Below are 22,693 nucleotides of genomic sequence, written 5' to 3' on the forward strand. Positions count from 1 at the left end.
CCACATCCTAATTATTCGACCTCACGTCGTTATATTGGATCTACTCGTAGGCAATCATATACTAGGAGACCCTATAGTCTTTTCGTACACAAGCATACCCTTCCTACCAGCGTCCTGCTCAACAACAGAATACCTCAAACCAGCATAGAGGTAAACCACATAACCAGAGACAGCAGGCACAACAGCCGGCTACTGCAGCAAAAGCGACTTCATCTTTTTAGTTACTCAGCTACCACCACAGCATCAAGCTCCACCCGGCAGGATTCACTCTTGCCTGGAAGCCTGGGAGAGAATAACATCCGATCAATGTGTTTTGGAAATAGTACGCCACGGTTACCAACTCCAAATTGTCACAAAACCCATATTACCTCATCTTTCCACACTCAAGATTCACAACATCCAACCACAACTAGGGGAGGAAATTGCTTTGCTTTGCAAACAAGCAATTCGACAAATTCACCCAGGCTCCAAATCAGTAGCATTTTACTCCCCATACTTCCTCATACCCAAGAAGTCGGGGGGCCTTCGCCCCATACTAGACCTAAGGGAATTGAACAGATTTCTCACCAAGGAGTAATTCAAAATGGTATTGTTGAAATCAATCCTTCCTCTGATTCAAACCAACGATTGGATGTGTTCCATCAACCTGAAGGATGCTTACACACACATTCCAATCCATCCATCTTCGTGGCGTTATCTATGCTTTCGCTACAGGCATCAACACTACCAGTACAAAGTTCTCCCCTTTGGACTATCGGCTGCACTCAGGGTGTTCACCAAATGCATGATAGTGGTGGTGGCTCATCTCAGACAACAAGGTATAAATCTTTCCATATCTGGACGATTGGCTCATAATCGGCCCAACTCCCATCATCTTACTAGATCACCTCCATCGGGTGATAAAATGCTTACAGGAATTAGGATTAGTGATCAATTTTCAGAAATCACACCTACAACCAACACAGCAGTTACAGTTCATAGGAGCATGCCTGGACACTACTTGCAACAGGGCATACCTACCAGCCGACAGAATATCGCATTTCCATCACCTTCTACATACATTGAACCATACTCAGAGACTGTCAGCGAGACAGGTGTTGGTAGTCCTGGGCCACATGGAGGCGGCGATTTTCACGGTTCCCAACATCAGGCTACACATGAGATGCCTGCAATGGGGACTAAAACGCCAATGGAAACAACATTCACAACCATTGACACAGAAGGTTTCGCTGACCGCCGAAATTAAAAAGGATATAGCATGGTGGCTCCTAGACCCCTGTCCAAAGGAGCATTGTTCAGTTCCCCTCCTCACAACGCGGTCTTAACCACAGATGCGTCTCGCAAGGGCTGGGGAGCACACATCGAGATTTACGAAACACAAGGGTTATGGACAATCTTGGAACAGAACCTGCAAATAAATTTATTGGAACTCAGAGCGATTCGCAATGCATTACGAGTGTTCCAAGACCACCTGAAAGGACGTAGGGTCATGATCTACACGGACAACCAAGTCGCAATGTTTTACATCAACAAACAAGGAGGGTCCGTCCGGTTCATGGTCCCTTTGCAAGGAGACCTTGACAATCTTTGACCATGCTCACCGAAACTGCATACATCTCCAGGCAACTTACCTACCAGGAGTTGCAAACACAAGAGCGGACAGACTAAGCCGCATCTTTCATCCTCACAAATGGGCTCCAGTGGACTGTGCGCTCCAACGCGTGTCCAAATGCAGGTTAACAGTGTGCTCCAGTGGAGCGCACTGTTAACCTGCATTTGGACACGTGTTTTCGATGCGCTAGCTTTACCCCTTATTCAGTAAGGGGTAATAGCGCATGAAAAACGCGCGTCCAAACTCTCCCCCCCCCGAAACTAATAGCGCCCACAACATGCTGGCGTTAATTTATGCCGGCGCCGGGGAAGTGCACAGAAAAGCAATAAAAATTGCTTTTCTGTGCACCCTCCGACTTAATATCATGGTGATATTAAGTCGGAGGCCCCAAAAGTAAAAAAAAAAAGTAAAAATTAAATATCGGCCCGCGGGTCGGAAGACGGACGCTCAATTATGCCGGCGTCCGTTTTCCGAACCCGTGGCTGTCAGCGGGTTTGAGAACCAATGCCGGCAAAATTGAGCTTCGGCTGTCAAACTCTCTGACAGCCGCCACTCCTTTTACCGCTGGCCCTAATTTGAATAGGCCACCCTCCTGAATCTCGCGCCCAGGAGAGAGGCCCGGGAGAGTGGGCGCTCGCCTACTCTCCCGCGCATTTTTCTGAATCGGCATTAGACACAATTGAATATTTTACAAAGAAAATAAAGAAAAAAAATAAATATCAATTAAAAGAAAAAAAAATTAATACATTGTAAATATCCATTCCAAAAGCAGAAAAATGGGAGGAGGGAAGATGAAATTAAAGGGGAGAATGAAAGAAATATATACAAAAAAAAGCAATAACATAGCACTACAGCAGTAATATGTAATAGCACCAATTCACTCAGAATGCAGGGAAGAGATGAGTGGACTACGGGCTTCTATGAAAGATTGTAGTTTAAAAAAAACAAAACATTCATCACCCCTTTTAATAATATATTTACAGGGATACCAAAGGATAAAGGAAAAACCTAAAGAAATAGTAGCTTGTCGAAAAGATAGAAAGCCCCTCCTCCTAATATTGCGACAGTGGACCCCTGATCCGAGATGAGTATAGTCCTACCTGAGAGAGGACTTCCCAGGCTCTTGTCATCAGGTGGCAGATCTCGGTACCAGTCTGGGTTCAAGGCCAGCAGCAGACAGCAAGATCCAGTATCGGTCCAAAGACGGGGCAGGCAGCTAGCAGCGGAATCCAGCAACAGTCCAAGATTCAAGGCAGGCAGTGGACAGGAGAATCCAGATACCGGTCCGAGGTCGAGGCAGGCGGCTAGCAGTGGAATCCAACAAACAGTCCAAGAGTTGATGCCAAGAATCAATCCAGAGGGCGAGGAGCAAGATGGTATATGGAGGGGAACAGGAACCAGGAACGAGGAGCAGAACCAATGCAGACAGCAGCTACAGGAGACATGTTGCAGAGGCAAGGCTGGAGAGCAGGGACTAAGCTGAAAAATTCTCTGCTCGATGATGTGAGAGGGGAACCATGGGGACCACAGGAACTTTTCCCGCTGTGGTCCCTTTAAGGCCCGACATGAGGCGCGTGTGTGCGCCTATTCTGCAGTCGGGTTTGGGGGACTGGCGGTGTTCCCAGTGGCCGTAAGGGATTGCGGCGGCATTTTCTTGCCGCCGCGAGAGCAGCTCAGCACTGGGGCCCCGGCAGGTGAAGAAGGCTGGCTACACATTTATTTATTTATTTATTTATTTACTGGGTTTTATATACCGGGGTTCCTGTGTGGGATAAAGATCACCTCGGTTTACAGTGAACGGTAACTTTGCTCATGGGTTATACATAGAACATACATATACATGGGCTATGTATACATGGGCTATACATACATATACATAGAACTTTGCTCATGGGCTGTACATAGAACAATAGATAACAATGGAAAACAAGAACAGTAGAAAACTTCACTCGTAGGCGATACCAATAAAGAGGTAACAATGGAAAACAAGAACAGAAGAAAACTTCGCTCGTAGGCGATACCAATAAAGAGGTAACGGGACTTGGCACAAACTGGTACAACGGGTACATTAACTTCGCTCAAGGGCTGTACATAGAGCAATATGGGCTAAAACTGTAGAGAATTAGGTGTCAGGGAAGGCTTGGGTGAAGAGCCAAGTCTTAAGTTTTTTTTTTAAAGTTGGGTGGCATGGTTCCAGTCGAAGGTCAGGTGGGAGAGCGTTCCATTGGTGAGGACCTGCTGTAGATAGAGCTCACCTCTTTCTTGAGGTTTTCGCTGGAGGGGCATACAGTGCCTTTGTATGTGGATCTTATGGGTCTGGCTGATGTGTGTGGTCTTAATTGGATGCTTAGCGAGAGTGGGGCGAGGTTGTGCGTCGCTTTGTGAATGATTGTGAGAACTTTGAAAAGGATTCTAAACTTGACGGGCAACCAATGCAGGGAACGTAAGATCGGGGTGATGTGGTCTCTTTTTTTTTTTTTTTTTTTTTTTTTTTTTTTAGAGTTGGTGAGGATTCTAGCAGCGGCATTCTGTACCATCTGAAGTGGTTTGATGGAGTTAGCTGGGATACCAAGCAGGAGGGAGTTACAGTAATCAATCTTAGATAGAATGATAGATTGTAGCACCAGGCGGAAATCGTTGAAATGAAGCAGAGGTTTAAGGTTTCTGATGACTTGCAATTTATAGAAGCAATCCTTTGTGGTGTTATTTATAAATTTTTTTAGATTGAGTTGGTTGTCTAGCCAGGTTCCTAGGTCCTTGACGGCGGATGAAGGGTTGAAGTTAGTGGTTGTAGCTTGCACGGAGCTTGGAGGGTTGAGCCGGGTAGCGGTGTCATCCTGCGATATGATGAGCATCTCAGTTTTATTGGAATTGAGAACTAGGTTAAGACTGGATAGTAGGTCCTCGATTGATTGAAGACACACATTCCAATGAGACAAGGTTTTATGAAGGTACTCTGTGATTGGAATGAGTATTTGGACATCATCCGCGTAAAGGTAGTGAGTTAGCTTAAGATCGGTAAGTAGCTGACAGAGCAGGAGAAGGTATATATTGAACAGAGTTGGAGGAACCTTGGGGGACTCCTTGGTCAGAGAGGACAGGTGGGGAGTCTTTACAGTTTATCCTCACTTTGAAGAACCTGTTGTCTAAGAAGGACCTGAACCAGCTGAGGGCGGGACCCTTGATGCCTATGTTTGCTAGACGTTCCAAGAGAATTGCGTGTTTGACCGTATCAAAGGCTGTGGATAAATCTAACAGAACGAGTAGGTAGGATTGACAATTTTTAAGGTTCAGGAGAATGGTGTCTGTGAGTGATAGGAGGAGGGATTCAGTATTCAGAGTTTTACGGAATCCGTATTGCGTTGGGGCCAGTATGTTGTTTTTCTCCAGGTATTCCGAGAGCTGTTTGTTCACTATTTTCTCCATCAATTTGGCAATTAACGGTAAATTGGCTATGGGTCGGAAGTTGGCTGGGTCCGTAGGTGGTAGGTTTGGTTTTTTAAATAGAGGTTTAAGAATTGAAAGCTTTAGCTGGTTTGGTACTAGGCCCTGGGTTAGGGAGATATTTATGATACCTGCGATAGGTTTGGAAATAGTGTTCGTGACTGAGATGAGGAGGTTTGTAGGTAAGGGGTCCGAAGGGTGGGAGGACGGTTTGAGGTTCTTGATGAGATTTTCTACCTCGAGGGATGAAGTGGGCTCGAATGCTTCCAGACTTGTGGTTGGATGCGGTAGGGTCACAAGCGCAGAAAGGGGCGGGAGACTGAGTGTGGAGAGAGGAAGGGTGGTGATTTTTTTTCTTGAAATAGTTGGCCAGTTCGCTTGCTTTGTTGAGAGCTTGGTTGTCTGGGATGGTATGGGGGGATAGTTTGGTGAGTGTTGAGACGAGGAAAAAAGAGCCTTGGAATCAAAGATGAAGTTGTGGATTTTTTTAGAATAGAAGTCTTTCTTTGTTCTGAGGATGGTGTTTCTGTAACTGTTGAGGAGGGATTTGTAGGTAGCTTGTGTTTCTCCAACTGTCTTCTTTTTTTCTTAGTTCTTGTTTGAGCGCTTTCAGCTCTGGTGTGAACCAAGGTTTCCTGTTTTCTAGGGCAGGTTGAAGAACTTTGGTGGTGGATGGGCAAATGTGGTCCGCAATCTTGCTGGTGATATTGAACCAGAAAGAGGTAGCGGCGCTTGCGTCTGAGAGGTCCAAGTGTGATAATTCCTTGGAGAAATGCTCGCTGAGTAGTTCTGGTGGGCAGAGTTTCTTATACTGGATGGTGGTTTTAGGGTAGGAAATAGGCGGTTGCTCTTTGATTTCTAGTGCTGTTGTTATGATTCTGTGATCCGACCAGGGGACTGGGGAGCAGGTGGGATTGGAGATAATGGTAATACTGTCATTGATGAAGATGAGATCCAGCGTGTGGCCTGCTTTATGCGTGGGGCTGTTTATGATTTGTGAGAAGCCCAGGTGACTAAGTGAGGAGAGGAAGGTTTCACAATTATGAGATTGCGGAGAGGCGTCCACATGTAAATTAAAGTCTCCCAGGATTATGGTTGGTTTGTTGGCGTTAAAATGTTTGGTTATGAGTTCGATCAACGGCGAGGGGTCTGATTCTAAGGTTCCTGGAGGGGAGTATATAAGGCCGATTTGAAGATGTAATGATTTGAAGATGGAGAATTCGAGCTTTGTAGTTGAGATTGTATTTTGTAGGGTTAGCCCAAAACCTTTTTTAGCAGCTAAAAGAAGGCCTCCGCCTCTTTTTTTAGGTCTCGGGGCTGAGAAGAAGTCGTAGGATTGAGTGGGAAGTTGATTCAGTAGCACTGTGTCGGTGGGTTTGAGCCACGTTTCCGTGATTGCACAGATGTCAGGGTGAACATCAATCAGGTAGTCGTGAAGAATGTGGGTTTTTTTTTGGAGAGCGATTGTGCATTGAAAAGGGTTAACGTGAAGAGAGAAAGACCCAGAAATTGGGTGATGGAAGCGATCATAATAGGGATTAGCCTTTGAGGACGAGTAACAGGTGGGGACTTGACTTTCAAATGCATTCTGAAATTGTTCCTGATAATGGGAATAGCGAGTGGGAGCATTCTCCTGGATCCTGGGTCTAGGAATTCACTGAGGCAGCAGGTTAAGGGAAGAAGTGGAAGGAAAAGTGATATGTAAGGGATGCCAGGTGGCTGTTGAGATTAGGTCCGGGGAGGGAAGGATTGGAGGGCAGCACTAAGGTGCTGCACTAAGGGGCGCAACAAAGGGGCCTGCCCCTTTGTTGCGCTCCTTTGGTGCGCGACGCCTAGGAGCCGCGAAGAATTTAAAGGCCAATTGGGGTTGTCCCCCGATTGGCTGGTCGGCGTGGGCGTCGGATCGCTGGGTTGGCTGCAGCCGATGGAAGCGCTACGATTGGCTGCCAGCGAAGGGAGGAGGAAGACCGGCTCGGAGGCATCTGCGGCGGGAGGCAGGGGGACTGCCTCGTGGTCGGGGTTGGAGACGGTCGCGGGTGAGTGAAAATAATCAGGCCTTACCCCGGCGGGTCTCCAGCGCCGATCGCGCAGGCCCTGCACTACTCGAAGGCTCTGTTTCCTCCTGCAGTGTTGGACCGTAAAGGGGCTCTGTCCTGGAGCCGCGAAGAATTTAAAGGCCAATCGGGGCTGTTCCCCGATTGGCTGGTCGGCGTAGGCATCGGATCGCTGGGTTGGCTGCAGCCGATGGAAGCGATGTGATTGGCTGCCAGCGAAGGGAGGAGGAAGACCGGCTCGGAGGCGTCTGCGGCAGGAGGCAGGGGGACTGCCTCGTGGTCGGCGTTGGAGACGGTCTGCGGATGGCGGGCACAATAGTACCCCCTCTCTCTTTCGCCCCCTTCCAGGAGGGTTAGGCTTCTTGGGGTAGTGGGCATAGAACTGCTTAAGCAGTATCTTATCCAATAATGTTGAGGCTGGTTCCCAAGTGTTGTCTTCTGGCCCGTATCCCTCCCAAGATATCAGATATTCCCACTTTTGATTCCGTCGACGGACATCCAGAACATCCTTAACTTGAGATAGTTGATCCTTGGCTGAATAAACCCTTGAGGGGTCTGGAACCTTTCAGGTGGGCCAGGATAACACTAATGGTTTTAGGAGGGATATGTGAAAGACATTGTGTATCTGTAGTGTAACAGGCAAGCGTAACTGGTAAGTGACAGGTCCTATCTGTCGGATAATGGGAAACAGCCCTATATAACGTGGGACTAATTTCATGGAAGGTACCCTAAGTTGAATGTATCGGGTACTTAGCCAGAGTTTATCCCTGCACTTGAGTTGCGGTCCTGGTCAACGATGCTTATCCGTACTCTTCTTAGCCCTGAGGGCAGCCTTCTGTATTAAGAGACTTCGTGTGGCTCCACAGATTCTGTAGTTCCTGAGTCATTAGCTGGGCTGCAGGAGAGGCTACTGATAATAGTAGGGGTAGTGGGGGGCTCGGCTATCGTCTGTAGACTATTTGGAATGGGGAGGTCCCAGTGGCGGTATTGAAGTGGAAATTATGGGATAATTCCACCCAGGGTAATAAGGTGGCCCAATTGCCCTGACGTTCATTGGCAAATATTTGCAAGAATGTCTTCAATGTCCGATTCATGCGTTTAGTTTGACTGTTGGCGATGGTTGCCCGTGAGGCCGCTTCCCCTTGGTTCTTCCCGCTGTGAAGGACGAACAGGTGGTCCGTCTTTCGTACTGCTTCAGACATTTCCAGGTATCTGGACAGTAGCCGGCCGATGACGAGATGGCGTAGTATTCGACCTTCTTCCGACTTCTTCAAACCTTCCATGGTGGGCAAGGATATGGTTTGGTTGAGGTGGAAGTGTGAGACTACTTTGGGTAAGAAGGAAGGAACCGTGCGAAGATGGATAGCCTCTGGAGTGATGCGGAGAAACGGATCATGGCAGGACAGCGCCTGTAGCTCTGAGATGTGGCGTGCTGAGCATACGGCCAGCAGGAACACCATCTTCAAGGTCAACAAACGGAGGGACAGGCCTCGAAGGGGTCTGAAGGCAGCTCCCACTAGGAATTCCAAAACTCGGTTGAGGTTCCACAAGGGCACTGGCCACTTCAGTGGCGGGCGAATGTGTTTGACTCCTTTCAGGAAACGTGAAACATCTGGGTGTTTGGCAATGGTGTTGCCGTCAGTCCGGGGACCGTAGCAGGATAGCACTGCCACCTGAACCTTGATGGAACTGAGGGACAGACCCTTCTGAAGTCCATCTTGCAGGAAATCCAAAATGATAGGGAGTTTAGCGGCATGTGGATTGGTGCCGTGAGATTCGCACCAGGCTTCAAATACTCTCCAGATCCTTATATATGTTAGCGATGTGGAGAACTTGCGTGCTCGGAGGAGTGTATCTATTACCGGCCCCGAGTACCCTCTTTTCTTCAGTCTAGCCCTCTCAATGGCCAGACCGTAAGAGAGAATTGAGCTGGATCCTCGTGGAGGATGGGACCTTGCCGCAGCTGGTCCCTGTGTGGAGGCAGTGGCAGTGGATTCCCTGCCAGTAGTCTTCTCATGTCTGTGTACCAGGGTCTTCTTGGCCAGTCCGGAGCCACTAGAAGAACTAGTCCTCTGTGCCGCTGAATCTTGTGTATAATGGCGCCCAGCAGGGGCCATGGAGGAAAAGCATATAGCCGGAATCCCTGAGGCCATGGCTGTACCAAGGCATCGATCCCCTGGGATAGAGGATCCCGCCTGCGGCTGAAATACCTGGGTACTTGAGCGTTGGACTTGTCCGCTAGTAGATCCATGCCCGGCATCCCCCACTGATCCACAATCATCTGGAAAGCTGTGGGCGACAGCTGCCATTCCCCTGGGTTTAGGCTTTCTCTGCTGAGGAAGTCTGCCGTGGTGTTGTCCTTCCCGGCGATGAGAGAAAAAAGTGTGTGAAGCTTGCTGGGCAGACTGGATGGGCCATTTGGTCTTCTTCTTCTGCCGTCATTTCTATGTTTCTATGTTTCTATGATGTGTGCACGGCGGAGATGTCCTGGAGATTTGCTTCCGCCAAGTCATCAGGGGGGCTATTTCTAGGGATACCTGTCGGCTTCTGGTTCCGCCCTGTCGGTTGATGTATGCCACTGTGGTGGCGTTGTCCGACATCACTCTGATCACTCTGTTTTGAAGTCTGTGGGCAAATGGCAGGCATGCTAGCCTGACTGCCTGTGCCTCTAGTTGGTTTATGTTCCACCCCGATTCTTCTCTGTTCCACAGCCCTTGGGCGGTGAGTTCTTCGTAGTGTGCTCCCCATCCGTTCAGGCTGGCATCTGTCGTGAGCAAGGTCCAGGTTGGGGAGGACATTCTTGACCCCCGGCTCATGTGGCCGGGCTGCAACCACCACCGTAGCTGATTCCGCACTCTGGCTGGTAGAGGTAGGTGTACGGTGTAGTTCTGTGATCGTGGGCTCCACCGAGATAGGAGGGTGCGTTGTAATGGTCTCATATTTATTTATTTATTTAAGTTTTTTTTATATACCAACATTCAAGACAGAAGTCCCATCATGCTGGTTCACAAGGAACAGGGGTGCACAATATAATAAACTTTACAATTTGAACAATGGTGCAGAAAAGCAGTTACATGTAACAGGGAAACAATAACTTGGATTAAGAAGGAAAAAGAAGATCAGATAATTATATATGTAAATGATAACATTGTAAGAGGTGGTTATTAATGCTATAACTAGCGAAGCGTGATGATTGAAGGGAGTTAAATGATATTGGAGTTAGGAAAGGCTTGCGTGAACAACCACGTCTTGAGTCTTTTCTTGAAAGTTGAGATGCTAGGTTCCATTCTAAGATCCGGGGGAATGGAGTTCCATAAAGTTGGACCGGCTGTGGAGAAGGCCCGATCTCTTAGCGTGATGTGTCTGGTGGTTTTGGTTGGAGGTACTTGAAGTGATCCCTTGTAAGCATCTCTTGTCGGTCTTGTAGAGTGGTGTAGTCGGAGGGGGATATGGAGATCGATTGGGGCTAATTGGTGGATATTTTTGAATATGGTGAGAATGGCCTTGTAGATTATTCTGAAGTGGATGGGCAGCCAGTGGAGGCCCATCAGGATAGGTGTTATGTGTTCTCTTCTCCTGGTGTTTGTGAGTATACGAGCGGAGGCATTTTGGACCATTTGCAGTGGCTTGGTGTGTGAAGAGGGGAGACCAAGCATGATGGTATTACAATAGTCCAGCTTTGCGAATATGATTGATTGTAGAATTGTTCTAAAGTCATGTGTGTGGAACAGAGGTCTTATTCTTTTCAGCACTTGGAGCTTATAAAAGCAGTCTCTGGTGGTTTTGTTGATGTTAGCTTTCAGGTTTAGGTGATTGTCAATTAGAACTCCTAGGTCTCTCACTTGTGTAGTATTTGGTAAGGTAGGATGAGTGTGTGTGAGGGAACTGTTTTCTGGTGTGATGAGTAGAAGTTCTGTTTTTGATGAATTTAGAATCAGGTTGAGACTTGTGAGAAGCTGTTTGATATTTTGGAGGCAGGTTTCCCAGTGAGCCAGTGTTTTTGCGAGCGACTCCTTGATGGGGATCAGGACCTGAATATCGTCAGCGTAGAGGAAGTGTTTGAGATTGAGGTCAGTGAGAAGTTTACATAAGGGTAATAGATAAATGTTAAACAAGGTAGGAGACAGGGAAGAGCCCTGAGGGACTCCTACTGACACGGGGTGAAGAGAGGATTCTTTATTATGAATCTTCACCTTGTATCCTCTGTTGCTGAGGAAGGTTCTGAACCATGACAGGGCAGTGCCTGAAATACCTATGGCTGTTAGTTGGTTGATGAGAAGGGAGTGATTGACCGTGTCAAATGCAGACGACAGGTCGAGTAGGATCAGAAGGAAGGCTTGTCCTTTGTCTAAGCCTAGGATGATGTGGTCAGTCATAGAGATGAGGAGGGCTTCCGTGCTTAAGGTTTTACGGAATCCGTATTGTGATGGGAATAGTAGGTTGTTGTCTTCAAGGTAGTTAGAGAGTCGAGAGTTTACCAATTTTTCCATTATCTTGGCTATGAAGGGGAGGTTAGCTATCAGTCTGAAGTTGTTCGGATCAATAGGGTCAAGATTTGGTTTTTTGAGAAGGGGTTTAAGTGAGGCTAGTTTAAGGTTGTCAGGGTAGAATCCTTGTGTGAGGGAGCAATTTATGATATCTGCCAGTGTTTTGGAGATAGAGTCTGGAATTGAGAGAAGTAGTTTAGTTGGGATGTGATCTGAAGGGTGAGAGGAAGGTTTCATTTTCCTTAGAATTCCTTGGATTTCAATGGATGAAGTTGTGTCAAGTTCTTCTAACCGAGTGTAGTTGATTGAGGGTTGGGGAGTGGTTGGTGGATCAATGGGGTTAGTGGGGAACTGAGCTAGAAGATTGTTGATTTTGTTGCTGAAGAATAGAGCTAATTCTTCCGCTTTCGATTGAGCTTGGTCATGTGCAATCTCTGGTTGGTTTAATTGTGTGAGGTTGGCTACATAGCTGAAGAGGGCTTTAGCATCGAATACGAGTTCGTGTATCTTCGAGGCGTAGTAGTCCCTCTTGGATCTTAAGGTGCTTGATTTGTATTGGTGCAGTGATGATTTGTAGATTGAAAGGGTGTTGGTTCCTGGGTTTTTGCGCCATTTAGCCTCATTTTGTCTTAGTTGGAGTTTGAGCTTTCTTAGTTCTGAGGAGAACCAGGGCTGTCTTTTGGAAGAATTCTGGTGTGGTTTTTTTGTAATTGTAGGGCATAACTTGTTAGCTATAGTTTCGGTGATGGTATTCCATGATCGAAGTGCTGAGTTCGGATCTGTAAGGTCCAGTTGGTGTAATTGTGGTGATAGGTGATTGTTGAGGTCTTCTGGGGAGCAAGTTTTCCTGTAAGTGAAGGAGGGCGAAGGAATGCTCATATGAGCCCGCACCCATGGTATCACCTCCAGAGTGGATGCCATAAGACCGAGGACCTGTAGGTAATCCCAAGCTGTGGGCTGGGTGGCGCTCATCAGGGCCAGCAGACGATTCCGGAGCTTTGATCTCCTCTTGGAGGTCAGACTGACCTTTTCTTCCTGGGTGTCGAATCGGACTCCTAGGTATTCCAGCAACTGAGAAGGCTGTAGGGAACTCTTGTTTGTGTTGACTACCCATCCTAGGCTTTCCAGAAGAGCTATAACTCTGTTGGTTGCCTGGTGGCTCTCCTCCGGTGACTTTGCCCTGATCAGCCAATCATCCAGGTAGGGATGGACGAGGATTACTTCCTTCCTGAGTGACGCCGCCACTACTACTATGACCTTGGTAAAGGTCCGCGGCGCGGTGGCTAACCCGAAGGTTAAAGCTCGGAACTGGAAGTGTTGGTTCAGGACTTTGAAGCGTAAATAGCGCTGGTGATCCCGATGGATTGGGATATGCAAGTAGGCTTCCGACAGATCTAGGGATGTGAGAAACTCCCCTGGCTGTACTGAATTTTTGACAGACCGCAGAGTTTCCATGCGAAAGCTGGGGACCCATAGGTGCCGGTTGACTGACTTGAGGTCCAGGACGGGCCTGAAAGTGCCCTCCTTCTTGGGCACTATGAAATAAATGGAATAATGCCCAGAATTTATCTCCCCTGCAGGCACTGGGATTATGGCTTTTAGGGCCAGGAGCCTCCGCAAGGTACCTTCTAGTGCCGTCCTCTGGAGGGGTGAACAAGGAGATTCCACAAACTTGTCCGGCGGGAGCTGAAGAAAGTCCAGGTAATACCCTTCTCGGATGATGGCAAGGATCCACTGGTCCGAGGTAATCTCGACCCACCTGCGGTAGAAGAGGGTTAGCCTGCCCCCTATGGCTGTTACCCCCGGATGGGTCGGCTGATTGTCATTGTGGGGTACGGCCGGGACCCGAACCCGAGCCGGTTCCCCTCTTGTTGTGCTTAGTCCGAAAGGACTGGTTCCTGGCCTGCGAACGAGGTGCTTGGTAGCGAGTCCTGTAAGGGTTGAAGCGCTGAGAGTTTCTACCTCTGGATGGTCTAGGAAAAGGGCGCTGGCTCCTCCTTGACCTGTCTTCTGGTAGACGGGGTAATGGAGAGGCGCCCCATTTATTGGCCAGTTTCTCGAGGTCGCTGCTGAACAGGAGGGATCCCTTAAATGGCATTCTCGTGAGACGTGTCTTGGAGGAGGAGTTGGCCGACCAATTACGTAGCCAGAGCTGTCTCCTGGCTGCCACTGAGGAGGACACTCCCTTGGCTGCCGTATGGACTAGGTCGGAGGCTGCGTCAGTGAGGAATGAGAGAACTGATTCCATCTCTTCTCCCGGGGTGTTGTTCCTAGACTGTGATAAACAGGAACGCGTCACCACGGTGCAGCGGGTCGCAATTCGTAGGGACATGGCTGCCACCTCAAAGGCGGTTTCAAAATGTCGTCCATGCGCCGGCCATCTGTATCCTTGAGGGCCGTCCCCCCTTCCACCGGAATGGTGGTGCACTTCACAATTGCGCTAACTATGGCGTCTACCTGGGGGCACGCCAGCATCTCCTTGGTTGCCGGGTCTAAGGGGTACATGCCAGCCAAGGCCCGACCCCCTTTGAATGAGGCCTCCGGCGCATTCCATTCCAGATTGATTAGCTGCTGTGCTGCTCGTAGGAGGGGAAAATGGTGAGTCGTTTGGCGCAGGCCCTCTAACAGGGGGTTCATTCTAGGTTCCCCCTGGGGTGTCATGGTCCGGGAGAGCCAGTTCCGACAGGCATTGTGAGATCAGGCCTGGGAGATCCTCCTTCAGAAAGAAACGCCTCATGGTCCGATATGGTTCAATCCCCGAGGGAAGTTCTCCCTCCTCGGGGGGCTCGTCATCTTCCTTAGAGCAATCTGAATTCCCATAAGTGGGGCTTCCGGGTGGCGAGTGGCCGTGCCTAGGCCTTGAGGGTCCAGGGGCCAGGTCATTTGGTACGTATGGACCCGTTCGGGGAGCAGACTGCATTGTGACAAAAGCATGAATCCCCTTGAATAATTCCACCCAGGAGAGCGAAGCCGGAACTGACCTTAGGGGCACCAGGTCTCTCGAGTTCCCTGGCAGCTCACCGCTGCCTGCTAGGTCCGGGGCGTTCCCTGAGGAACTGGCAAGTACGCTAGGCTGCGACCGGTCCTGGCCTGGAACTCCCAGGGCCTCTTCACATTGGGCACATAGGGAGTCTGCTTCCTCACTCTGAGTGGCTCTGAGGTTGCATGCAGAGCAGAGGCTTATGCCTGATTCTGGAGGTGCCGGCTCCGCTGATGCATGGGCTCTCTTACGCTCCATCTCGTCTGTGAATTCAGCTGGAGTCTGTGCTTTGTAATATGCGCGAAAGATGTGCGCCTACGAAGCTGCGCTTATCTACGTGCACCTGTCCACGTGCGCTTATCAACGTGCACGTAGCAACGTGCGCTTAGCAACGTGCGCCTATCAACGTGCGCCTATCAACGTAGAAGGTCCCGGAGAGGAGGCAGGGGAAGAGGCTCCCCTGCCAATAGTCTTCTCATGTCCGCGTACCAGGGTCTTCTTGGCCAGTCTGGTGCCACTAGAAGAACTAGGCCCCGGTGTTTCTGAATCTTGTGGATGATGGCGCCCAGCAGAGGCCACGGAGGAAAGGCGTATAGCAGAGTCCCTGGAGGCCATGGCTGAACCAGGGCATCGATTCTGTGTGAGAACGGATCTCGCTTGCGGCTGAAGTATCTGGGTACTTGAGTATTGGACTTGTCCGCTAGTAAGTCCATGTCCGGAATCCCCCAGTGATCCACAATCATCTGGAAGGCTGTGGGTGACAGCTGCCACTCTCCCGGATTTAGGCTCTCTCTGCTGAGGAAGTCTGCCGTGGTGTTGTCCTTCCTGGCAATGTGGACGGCGGAGATGTCCTGAAGATTTGCCTCTGCCCAAGCCATCAGCGGGGCTATCTCCAGAGATACCTGTCGGCTTCTGGTTCCGCCCTGATTGTTGATGTATGCCACCGTGGTGGCGTTGTCGGACATCACTCTGACTGCTCTGTTCCTCAGTCTGTGAGCAAATCATAGGCATGCCAATCGGACTGCCCGGGCCTCTAGGCAGTTGATGTTCCACGCGGACTCTTCTCTGTTCCACCGCCCTTGTGCGGTGAGTTCTTCGCAGTGTGCTCCCCAGCCGCTCAGGCTGGCATCTGTGGTGAGCAGAGTACACGTGGGAGAGGACATCTTCGACCCCCTGCTCGTGTGGTTGGACTGCAACCACCACCGTAATTGAGTCCGCACTCTGGCCGGTAGAGGTAGATGCATGGAGTAATGCCGGAAGCGGGGGCTCCATCGAGAGAGCAGGGAGCATTGTAGAGGTCTCATATGGGCCCTTGCCCAGGGTACCACTTCCAGGGTGGATGCCATGAGACCGAGAACCTGCAGGTAATCCCAAGCTGTGGGCCGAATGGCTCCCATCAAGGACCGAAGACGCGTCTGAAGTTTTAATCTTCTCCTGGTGGTGAGACTGACTGTGTCTGCCTGGGTGTCGAACTGGACTCCCAGATACTCCAGAGATTGGGAAGGCTGTATGCAACTCTTGTTTAGGTTGACTACCCATCCCAGGCTTTCCAGAAGGGCGATCACTCTGTTGGTTGCCTGATGGCTCTCCTCTCACGATTTCGCCCTGATCAGCCAATCGTCTAGGTAGGGATGGACAAGGATTCCTTCCCATCTGAGTGCCGCTGCTACCACTACGATCACCTTGGTGAAGGTCCGTGGCCAGCCCGAAGGGCAAAGCCCGGAACTGGAAGTGGCGTCCCAGCACCTTGAAGCGTAGGTAGTGCTGATGATCCTGATGAATCGGGATATGCAGGTAGGCTTCTGATAAATCTAAGGCCATGAGGAATTCTCCTGGCTGTACTGCGTTCTTGACTGAGCGTAGTGTTTCTATGCGAAACCTCGGAACCCGTAAGTATCGATTGACTGACTTGAGGTCCAATACGGGCTGGAAAGTGCCCTCTTTCTTGGGTACCATGAAATAAATGGAATAATGCCCAGAATTCATTTCCCATGCAGGTACCGGGATTATGGCTTTCAAGGACAGGAGCCTCGCCAAGGTAGCTTCCAATGCTGCCTTCTTGTGGATTGGACACGAAGATTCCACAAACCTGTCCGGGGGTAGATGATGGAAGTCCAGAAAATAACCCTCTCGGATGATGGCGAGGACCCACTGGTCCGACGTAATCTCGACCCATCTGGGGTAGAAGAGGGTTAACCTGCCCCCTATGGCCCCGTCCCCCAGATGGATCGGCTGAATCTCATTGGGAGGCGCGGCCGGGGCCTGAACCCGAGCCGGCTCCCCTGTTCTGCTGCTTGGGCCGAAAGGACTGGTTCCTGGCCTGAGGTCGGGGTGCCTGATAGCGACCCCTATAGGGAATGAAGCGTTGGGAGCTTCTGCCTCTGGAAGGCCTTGGAAACGCACGCTGGTTCCTTTTGAACCTGTCTTCCGGCAGTCGAGGTATAGGAAAGGCACCCCATGTGCCGACCAGTTTATCAAGGTCGCTGCCGAACAGGAAAGAACCCCTAAAGGGTATTCTGGTGAGGCGTGTCTTCGAAGGAGCATCCGCTGACCAATTCCGTATCCAGAGCTGCCTCCTGGCAGCCACAGAAGATGAGATCCCCTTGGCTGTTGTATGGACTAGGTCGGATGCAGCATCCGTGAGGAACGAGAGAGCAGACTCTTTGTCTGCTGCCGGAGCATTGTTCCTGACCTGTGATAAACAGGAACACATCACCACTGTGCAGCAGGTTGCGATTCGCAAAGACAGAGCTGCTACCTCAAATGTCTGTTTCAGGATGGCGTCCAGTCGCCGGTCGTGAGATTCCTTGAGGGCCGCCCCCCCCTCAACTGGAATGGTAGTGCGCTTGACCACCGCGCTAACCAAGGCGTCCACCTGAGGGCAAGCCAGCATCTCCTTGATTGCCGGATCCAGGGGGTACATGCCTATCAGGCCCCGACCCCCTTTGAATGAGGCCGCTGGTGCAGCCCATTCCAGATCTATCAGTTGCTGTGCGGCTTGCAAGAAGGGAAAATGGCGGGCTGTAGGGCGAAGACCTTCCAGCAGAGGGTTCTGTGTAGATGGCACCGTCGTGCTGGGGCCTGTAATATCCAACTCCGCCAGGCACTGAGATATTAGGTCGGAGAGATCTTCCTTGGGAAAGAACCGCCTCATGGTTCGATATGGCTCCATCCCCGAGGGAAGTTCCCCCTCCTCGGAGGGTTCTGATTCAGTCTCCGAGATATCAGGGTCCGCCTGAACCGGACTGCCCAGAGGCGGGTGTGCTTGCCCACGATAAGGGCGCGAAGGTCCAGGGGCAGGATCCACTGGAGCAGCAACAGGCGCAGCAGCCACAGCAACAGCAGGGCCTGGATGGGAAGCTGATTGCATCTGTACAAAGGCATGGATCCCTTTAAAGAGATCCACCCAGGAAATGGAAGCGGTCTCTAGTCATCGGGGTACCAGGTCCCCCGGAATCCCAGGTTGTTCGAGACTGCCTGCGAGATCCGGGGTGGCCCCTGGGGAACTGTCAACAAACCTTGGTTGAGACTGGTCCTGGCCCGAGGCTCCCACTGCCTCCTCACATTGGGCATAAAGGGAGTCTGGCTCCTCGCTGGCATGCTGAGCAGAGGCCGAGAGCTTTCACGCCGGAATCAGGCGGCACCGCCGCCGGGGACACCGGGGCATTCGACTGTTCCATAGCGCGCTGAAGAATATGCGCTGAATAATATGTGGCAGCAATATGCGCTTAATACAATAAGCGCTTAATATTTGTTGGCCCTGAACAGGGCCAACAAAATGGCGACCTCCGCGGCGTGCCGCATACAGGCAACGCCGCCGATCCTCGAACTTCGGAGACCAAAAGTAAAAGTTGTGCGCCTTACCTGATCCTCGGCGCTTCCCGGCTGAAACCCGGGCGGTCTCCGGCTGCGGGGGGAGAGGGGAATTACCGTCACCGCCGCGCTTGAGGAATGCACCCGCTGCCTCCCAAGTCCACGCCGGGACCAAGCCTCTTAGCCTGCCCAAGCCTCGCTCGGGGGCGGGTCCCTGCCACGATTCGGCCACCGGACCGAGGCCTAAACCTCCGAGGGATCACGGAAATCACCTCAGGAAACTCAACTGGGGGAGGGACCGAATGGTATCACCACAGGAGTGCGGGGCTCGATGTTCCTGTAGAAATTTAGTAAGTAGAAAGTAGAAAATAGAAAGTAGATTGGAAACACGCTCACCGAGCGTGCAGGCTCTCCAAACTGCTTTGGAGACGGAAATTACTGAAGAGCTTCACTTCCTGTGGGGGTATATTTACCGGTGCTGACGTCAGATCCGTCTCCAACTGCTAGCACGAGCACACTATACCCACTTGTTCTGAGTCCATCTGGCTACACAACAAGAAAGCATCTTTTACCTTTCCTTTTTCTGAATTTTTTTAAAATTCTAGCCTGTCTAATTTTACCTTACTCCTTTTTTTTTTTTTTTTTTTGGTGGATCTTGGATTATAATTGCATTAAGGTGCAGGGACGCCTACCCGAGTATATGAAACTTTCAACCAACTTCAAAAAAAATTTTGTTTTCATAAAAAGTTTCTTGATGTATGATTGGAAGCGGTACAAAAGTTATTCTTAATAATTTATTTGTAGGCTCAAAAATAACAATATACATAAATCAAGTGTACAAGAAAAGTCGATAAGTAACAATTAAAAATCAATAACTGACCGTGACTGAACAGTGTTGTTCATTTTTTGATCAACAGATAATTTTTTTTAAATTTAACTCTTTATTCAATTTTTGCAAATTAAAACATAATACAAAACTTGTATTTTCATATAACATAAGTAATCATCATGAGGGACTTACATAAATCATATAATCCATTAACCAAATAACACATTATTTCTCTCATGTGAACCTATAATGTGGGGGTACCTGCCTAAACCATAATAATACAATCAATAATAACTATAAAGGGAGTGATTTCTATTTATTCTTGTACAACCGATACTTCTGACAAATTAGGCATCAAACCTAGACTGGTTTTATCCCTCAAGAAATTTTCCAGGTGGAGGGGCTCATTAAAGGAAAATTTCTTACCCTGGTAATTGACAAAACATTTTGATGGAAATTTTAAATAAAAAGTGGCTCCAATTTCCAGGGTCTTACTCTTTAACATAAGGAAGTGTCTTCTACGCAATTGCGTAGGTCTAGACACATCCGGAAATACATAAACTTTTTGGCCACAGAATGGTAAATCCTTATTCTTAAAGAATTTTCCCAGAACTATATCTTTATCCTTCTCTAAAGAAAAAGATACAAATAATGTTGCCCTTTTATTTATAATATCTGTAGACTCCTCTAAAAAAGTGGATACCCCTATACTTTTATCCTCTATCTGCCCATTGTTGTCACTAGGGCGTATAGGAAAATAATAAATCTTTGATATCACTGGTATATCCTTATCTCCATATGCTAGATTTTCTTTCAAAAATTTAGAAAACATTTCAACTGGCGATAACAACCTAGTAATTGGGAATTGTACAAATCTTAAATTTTTAATCCTCATTAAATTCTCTATATTTTCAATTTCAGCATGTAAAGAATTACAGTCAGTAATATTCAAACATTCTCTCTCTTGGATATTCTGTACTTTCTTTTCAACAGTTTTCAGAGTTAACTCTACATCATTTATTCTTTTACCTTGTTCCAATATTGACAACCTGTTAACATTAACTAGAGAGGATAATGAGTTGTTAACTTGTACTAGATTAGAGTCTAATTTTGTCAAAACCCTCCACAAATCCCCCATAGTCACATTAGCCGGGTCTACAGAATCAATCTGTGCCCGATCTAAGGTAATTATTATATTACCTTCTTCTGCCCCTGCAGATTGTATTGCAGGGCTATCTACTGGATCGGCAACAGTCAATGGAAAATGCAACTCTTTTGCACTCACATTTCCTGGTGCCTTCTCAGCTCGCTGATCTTCTCCTGTGTTTGCTGAGGGTTGCGGAGGGGTCGGTTGATTGCCTGGACTTAAAGAGGCATCAACAGTGCCTCGCATACAGTCCATTTGTGGCATTCCCTGCCGATTAACATGTGCGTCCATGGGACCAGTTCTTACAGTTGTTGGCGATGAGGTGACAAAACGCGCCTTCCTTTTTCGACCCATAAGTTGAGGATTTCAGGGAGGAAGTTTCCAAAAACTTTATCCGGCCGGCCGCGGTCCTCGCGGTCAAAGCCGGTCTAAGCCGCACGCGCCCCTTTGGCGCGCGCGGCTTAGGCAGCGCGCCGGCGGCACTACGTGCCGACGTTCCTCGGGTTTTGTAGACCCGGTCCCTGGCTGATGACGTCAGGAGCACAGAATCAGCTGGCTTCAATTAGCACAGCTCCGTTCTCTCTCCGCAAACGGAGAAAAGTTCTGCAGGTTTTAATACAGTGTGTTCCTTACCAGGACGGCTGCATTCACTCCCTTCCGTTCTCTCTCAGGGCCCCTCTGATCACCGACGCTCCTCGGGTTTTGTAGACCCGGTCCCTGGCTGATGACGTCAGGAGCACAGAATCAGCTGGCTTCAATTAGCACAGCTCCGTTCTCTCTCCGCAAACGGAGAAAAGTTCTGCAGGTTTTAATACAGTCTCTGTGTTCCTTACCAGGACGGCTGCATTCACTCCCTTCCGTTCTCTCTCAGGGCCCCTCTGATCACCGACGCTCCTCGGGTTTTGTAGACCCGGTCCCTGGCTGATGACGTCAGGAGCACAGAATCAGCTGGCTTCAATTAGCACAGCTCCGTTCTCTCTCCGCAAACGGAGAAAAGTTCTGCAGGTTTTAATACAGTCTCTGTGTTCCTTACCAGGACGGCTGCATTCACTCCCTTCCGTTCTCTCTCAGGGCCCCCCAACAGATAATTTTACCTTAGCCAGTTGAAAGCTCTGGTTCTTTTTCTGCCTTTAAATAGATTAAAGGCAATTTGAATAATAAGAGTGTTACCTTCTCTCCCTGTCAACTGTTCTTTATTGCTCAACCTATCACCACATTAAAAGGATGGGAGTCCTTGAGTTACTGGGCTTCCTTTGAGTCCTGACAAGAGATGGTGAGCTTTCAAAGCCTAGGGAAGGGAAATGAAGAAAACGGTGCATGGGGATAAGATGCACACAACAGCAGTTACAACCTTTAACAGAAGGCTTGGAGATTAATATGCTTAACCAGTTAGCCTTAATGCTTGTGACACAACTGCAAAATTGCTCTGTGCTTTAACTTTAGGCGAAAAAGATAACAGCTAACACTGGGCCCTGACTTTTACAGTTTGGGGTACTGATGATATGCAGACATTAGGGATAAAATACAGGACTGATTCTACGGCCAAGTCCAAAAGCAAAGCACTTTCAAGCAGCATTGTCCAAATTATCATGAAGACTCCTTAGCCTGTACAAACATTGCTAACAATAATATGGTAATGAGTTTGACAGTTGCTTGGTTTGGATTGTAATTATTGCTACCCTTAACAAAAGGTTTGGGGGTCAACTGCAGGGAGCGGCAGTTACTACCCTTAACAGAAAATTGGGGGTAACCTGTAAAGCAGCAGTTACTACCATGGGAACCTTGCTGGGCAGACTGGATGGACCTTTTGGTCTTTTTCTTCCATCATTACTATGTTGTTATATATCTCAACAGTATGCTTCTCTGCAAGGCTCATCAATTGGCCTCCACAAGCATTTCAACTCAGAGAGAGTAAACAGATGTTTCTTTTTTAGAAAAAGGCCTGCTCAAACTACATATTTAGTGCTCTCCCAGAGAAAACAAACCCATCAATTGGATAGTGAGCTGCATTGCTTTCCTGGCTCACTACACTGCAAAGTACAAAGATCCATAAGAGCTTGTACCTTAAGATAAATTTGATTCAAAAATTGTTTAAGCGCTATATCACAACCATGAAATAGCCATAAAAAACCTCTTCAATTAAAAAACTGTGTTGTGGCCTGTCCATAACCGTCTTTCAAATAGATGGAGGCAGAGAACACTGGCTATATCTGGTTCCATGCATAACATATGTACAGATATCATAAAAAAAAAAAAAAAAAGCAACTCTGCTCCAACTGCTGGATGAGCGGACTAAAACCACATGCTGTTGACTGGTAGAGCAGAAA

At 48.8% G+C, this 22,693-nt stretch overlaps 1 protein-coding gene across 4 annotated transcripts in view; it reads right to left on the reverse strand.

Moving 5' to 3' along the window:
- Positions 1-22,693, reverse strand: part of UNC13B (unc-13 homolog B) — a 1,232,326-nt gene that overhangs the window by 408,071 nt on the left and 801,562 nt on the right. The window lies entirely within an intron of this gene.

This window comes from Rhinatrema bivittatum, chromosome 1 (genome assembly GCF_901001135.1).
Source record: "Rhinatrema bivittatum chromosome 1, aRhiBiv1.1, whole genome shotgun sequence".
NCBI classification, from domain to species: Eukaryota; Metazoa; Chordata; class Amphibia; order Gymnophiona; family Rhinatrematidae; genus Rhinatrema; species Rhinatrema bivittatum.